Source organism: Mus caroli, chromosome X, assembly GCF_900094665.2.
Source record: "Mus caroli chromosome X, CAROLI_EIJ_v1.1, whole genome shotgun sequence".
In the NCBI taxonomy this organism is placed as follows: Eukaryota; Metazoa; Chordata; class Mammalia; order Rodentia; family Muridae; genus Mus; species Mus caroli.
Window position 1 is genome coordinate 129420472 of NC_034589.1, and position 5573 is coordinate 129426044.

Genomic DNA, 5573 nt, shown 5'->3' on the forward strand with positions numbered 1-5573 from the left:
GCAGGAGAATAGGAAGCTTGAAATCAGCCTTCAAAAAAAAAAAAAAAGAAAAAAAAAGAAAAAAGAAAAAAGAAAAGAAAGAAAAAAACTAAATAATCTATCAGCTGGCAGTGTGGTGACATGCTTACAGTAGACATATTTTGGAACAAAATGGATCTTTCAGATGATGGAATAGAGATGCAAACTGCTATCTGAGAAGCAGACTTCATAACACACTGCAGAGCAGATCTGCCACATCTCCAGCTAGATTAGAAAACCCAGAAAATGCAACTTTCCTTTTGATGCAGACTGGCAGGAAACAACCCATTATAATTTACATCTTTTTGTTCAGCTCAGCTCCTTCAGGGATAAAGGAAGGTGCTGTAATGTACCAGAAGTGTGAAATTTATAGCAAGCAGCTGTTAAATACACAAGGCAAGACACTAAACCCAAGGCCTAACTGGTACAGTGGTCAAGATACAATGAATTGCTTTTAGATTCAATGAAGGGGGAAAAAGCAGTCAGAAAGTGTAGATTTGGGTTACTCTTGTGCCATATATGAAGAATTTTCACCCTCCAAAAGTCCCTATGACTGCTGTGTGTGTTAGAGAGTGTTCCATTACTCTACTTACACACTATGAATTGGCTTTATTTTCTATGATCTATTCTGAGGAAAATGGTTAAAAAGCCTTGGATCATCAGAACCCATATGATCAGAGGCAAAGCGAAATCGACTGATGACAGCTTTCCTATGAGAGAGGGCAAACGCAGTATGGCCTTGAAGCTGTTCCTTTCAGTCTCCCAGTCTCCAGTGCTCTGGTAAGAGAATCCTGGGCATTCTTCTAAGACTCAGAGTGGTTGTGGGCCATTGCCTGCAGGGCTTACTTGGAAAGTATAGGGATGCCAGGATGATGGAGTAAAGCCCTTCTATAAGGTTTGATTTTTCCTGAGGTAAAAGTGGGAGCCGTAGGAAGCAAAAGGAAGTAAAGTCAGGGTCTGCTGAAAAAGTTTTGTTCTCCTTCCCTCCTACTGATTGTTAGACGTGTCCTTTCCTTATTACCAGTCCCTATAAAACAGTAGGTTGGAATGGATTTAGAAGGTCAGAGAATCACAGGGGCTGAATGTTCTGCCCTCTTAGGTTTTCAACTATAAATTGCATTGCATGAATAATTATCTATCTATTCTCCCTGTATGTGTGTGCTCAAGAGAAGAGGGGAGGGAGGGAGGGAGGGAGAGAGATGTTCTGCCCTCTTAGGTTTTCAACTATAAATTGCATTGCATGAATAATTATCTATCTATTCTCCCTATATGTGTGTGCTCAAGAGAAGAGGGGAGGAAGGGAGGAAGGGAGGAAGGAAGAGGGAGGGAGGGAGGGAGGGAGGGAGGGAGGGAGGGAGAGATATCTGAAGGTGCCCATGGAGGATAGCAGACAGAATCAGATGCCCAGAAAATGGAATTGCTGGTCTTTATAAGCTTCCAGACATGGGTGCTGGGAACTGAACTGTGTTCCTCTGGAAGACCAGCAAGTGTTCTTAACAGAGGGATCTCTCCAGCATGAAAAAATTTTAAAACAAGAAATTGTTTATCACTGTGTGTGTGATGTCCTTGTGCTATGGAGTACATGTGGGAGTCAGAGGACAAGTTTCAGGAGTCTGTTCTCGTTCTCTCCTTCCATCATGTAAGTCCCAGGGACTGAAGTCAGGGTTTTAGGTTTTGTGACAAGCATCTTTATCCATTTGGCCATCATGCATGCTCCCGAGTAACGTTTTACTTTTAGGCCAGGTTTACCTCAAACTCATGAGTCTCCTGGCTTAGTTTCCTCCAGTGTTGATATTACAGATGTGTCTCACTGTGCCTGGATTTAGACAGATAATTTCAAGGTCTCTTCTTGTCTAAACAGTATGAGTTTGCATTAAATAAACTTTGTGAATACAATTATATAAGTGTAATTGGCATAGCTACCACCAAGAATGTTGGGATATGAGGATACAATCATCACGAACACTTTAAAATTCAACATAGAGGGAGATGATGTGACAGTTACTTTATCAGTGGCCTAAGATGTTTTGTTTATAGTAATGATCCTTCACACATATTTCATTTCACTCAGAGCACTGCCTTCCCCATCTATTTTCACACTTTTGTTGTTGCTGCTGTTTATAGACAGTCTTGCTGCCTAGCCCAGGTTGGTTTAGAACTCTCCACTTACTTTCCTTTCAGAGTACTGGAATTACAGCTATGCACCCTCATGGTGGGCTATTTGTGCTCTCCTTATTTTTGAGATTTCCTATTCAGACCTCTCCTTCCACCCTTCTTTACTCACTAGATATACAAGCCACAAACACATAACTCCATTTTAAAAGTCAGATCAGCTGTTTGACAGATTCTCATATATAGGAAAGTAGCAAAAACATTCTATTTCCTAAGGCCGGAGCAAGTCATTTGGTAGGGCAACCCACCTATCCTATATGCCACCTTCCTCTATTGTGGACTTCTCTTTGAACTACTACATGTACATTTCTTTCTTTCTTTCTTTTTTTTTTTTTTTTTTTTTTTTTTTTTTTTTTTTTTTTTTTTTTTTTTTTTTTTTTTTTTTGGTTTTTCGAGACAGGGTTTCTCTGTATAGCCCTGACTGTCCTGGAACTCATTTCGTAGACCAGGCTGGCCTCGAACTCAGAAATCCGCCTGCCTCTGCCTCCCAAGTGCTGGGATTAAAGGCGTGCGCCACCACGCCCGGCTTACATGTACATTTCTTACATGGCAGAGGAAAGACTCTTAGTTAAGCCACTAGTTTAAGATATTGTCCACTTCATTCATTCATTCATTCATTTATTCATTCATTCATCTATTCATCAAATCACGTATTGTTAGTGTCTGTGTCAGGTGCTGTCTGTGTGTCATGTTCAGCAACCATTATAAGAAACACAGTCCTGGGTCTCATGGAAATCATAAACTAGATGAGCAGATTATCAAAATTTAGCACTTTCCAAATCACAAGACTGTCATTGATGGATTTCTCAGAGTGTGCCCAACACCATGTTCAGTACTTGAAATGTAGTGGCTTATTTAATCCATTCAGTAATCATATGACATAAAGATCATTAAGGCTTCCTTAGAACAGGATGGTTCTGGAATCCAGATCAGCAGATTCCTATCTTACCAACTGCCCACAAGGGTCTTAGCAGTAGCTAACTCTAGTATGGGGTAATCAAGTTTAAGCACCAGCATTGATAAAATGGTCTAGTCCAGGTGCTTTCTGGAATCCTGTTAGAGTAGGAAGATTTCCAAATAACAGTATCTGGCCCATCTTGAGACCCATCCCATGGACAAGCACCAATCCTTAACACTATTATGTTATAACTCTGCTTTGCTTGCAGACAGGAGCCTAGTATAACTGTCCTCTGAGAGACTCCACCCAGCAGCTGACTCACACAGATTCTGACACTGTAAGACCCCCGAAGCTGGGCCTCCACTCAAGTCCAGGGATGAGCTGGCCGACATCCCAATGACTTGAGAGAAAACCACACCTGATGCAAACTGCAAGAGGTTTTATTATCAGCTGGCTGAGGATGAACTCCCCCACCCCACCCCCGCTGGCAGGGCAGGGGAGTTCGCTCCCCAGTGGTAACAGTAGGGGGCTTTTAAAGGAAAAGTGAGGAATTGGGAGGAGTTGGGAGGAGTCTGGCTACAGCTCTTCTCTGACGTGGGTGGGGGTGGGGAGGTGGGGGGTGGGGAGTGCTGTCCTAGGCACAGGGAGCCAGGCAAGCACCTGGCTAGGTCTTTTTACAATTATCACATCTCTGATTGTAAGGTATTGAAACAAAAAGGCTTTTTGCTGGCTATAGAGAACAAAGAGCTTCTTTCTAGCTGTATTTTTAGAGATCAGGGAAAACAAACTTGGGGGAATGTTTTAGGGGCTTTACCTCCCAGAGAGAAATGCTCTAAGTCCGGGTCTCACAGCACCCACAGCCAAACAGTAGATGGAGCTTGCAGACTCTTATGGAAAAATAGGAGGAAAGATTGCAACTCCAAAGGGATAGGGAACTCCACAGGAAAACCAACAGAATCAACTAATATGGACTCTTGGGGCTCTCAGAGGCTGAATCACCAACTAAAGAATATACATGGGCTGGACCTAGACCCAATGTACAATATATGCAATATGTAGCAGATGTGCAGCTTGGCCTTCATGTGGGTCCTGAACAACTGGAGCAGGGGTTATCCCAAAAGCCTGTTATGGCCTGTATATCGGATATTTTCTACTTAGCTGGGCTGACTTGTCTAGCCTCAGTGGGAGAGAAAGCACCTAGCCTCACCTAGGCTTGAAGTGGTAGGTGGGGACACTCAGGAGGGCCCCACCCACTCAGAGAAGGGGAGGGAGGAAGGGAGGATTGTGGGAGCATGTGACCTAGAAGGGGGAGGGCAGTGAGCGAGATGTAAAGTGAATAAGTAAAAACTTAAATTACATTTAAAAAACTGCCCTAGGCACAGTTTTCTACTCTCTGAGCCCCACCCCCTTCCCTCTCTGCAGAGCCTCCTAAACTTTCAATCCAGTCACCTCCCTCTGGACCGCCTCCTTTCCCTAGACATTTTCCCCTTTCCCCACCTCCAGGACCAAGACCGTGGCTCGGCTCGTGGCTCGTGGCTCTCGTGCAGAATCCCTTTGGTGCTGGCAGAAAGTGAAAGGGCAAATTGGTTTTGCAAACTCAGTGAGAGCATCCTCAGGGAGGCTGAGAAAAGCTCCCCTCTCCCTTTTACTGGATTCAACCAGCCTGGAAATCAAGAAAGTTCCCTCAGGGCTAGGTGACTGTAATTCCCCAGGGCTCTAGAAACCCTTGGGAGGTACAATCTCCCTAACCTTGGGACTTGAGCGAAGAAGACATCCAGCCAGAAGTCCCTTGGAGCTGAGAGGCTGCAGTTCCTCTGTGAGTTCTTCTACGCGTGGGTCCTGGTCCTTGGAGCAGGAAGGCCGGTCTGTAAGCCTCAAAAGTTTGCTTTTGGTAGGGAGGAAAAAAGGTTCTCAAGAGGCCTGCAGGGGATGGGGGGAGATACGTGTGTGAGGGATGAAATGAATGTATGTGGGGGAGCACTGTTAAGGGGAGCCTACCAGAGATTATCATTAAGATCCAGTTTATTGCCAGTTGGAAGTTTTGTTACTGGAGGCTGGGGCTACATATACTCAAGTATTCCAGACTTAAGTGTAGCCCCAAGCATTTTGAGCAAGGGGCCTTGATTTTTAAATTTATTTTTATTTTTTAATTAATTAATTTAAACAAGTTTTTTAATTGGATATTTTCTTTATTTACATTTCAAATGTTTTCCCCTTTCCTGGTTTCCCCTTCAGAAACTCCTTATCCCATCCCCCGACCCTCTGCCTCTATGAGCGTGCTCTCCCACCCACCCACTCTCATCTTCCCCCCCTGACATTCTCCTACATTGGGGCATCAAACCCCCTCAGGCCCAAATGCCTCTGTCCTCTACCTCATATGTGCCTGAGCCCTGGGTCCGTCCATCCATGTGTATTCTTTGGTTGGTGGTCCAGTCCCCGGGAGCTACGGGGGGGGGGGGTCTGCCTGGTTGACACTATTGTTCCC

At 44.4% G+C, this 5573-nt stretch overlaps 1 long non-coding RNA gene across 1 annotated transcript in view; it reads left to right on the forward strand.

The window, feature by feature from the left end:
• Window positions 1-4633: 4633 nt before the first annotated feature.
• Window positions 4634-5573, forward strand: part of LOC110286192 — a 19202-nt gene continuing 18262 nt past the window's right edge. Inside the window, exon 1 of the long non-coding RNA XR_002377125.1 lies at window positions 4634-4951. This is a non-coding gene — a long non-coding RNA (uncharacterized LOC110286192). The remainder of the gene's footprint in view (window positions 4952-5573) is intronic.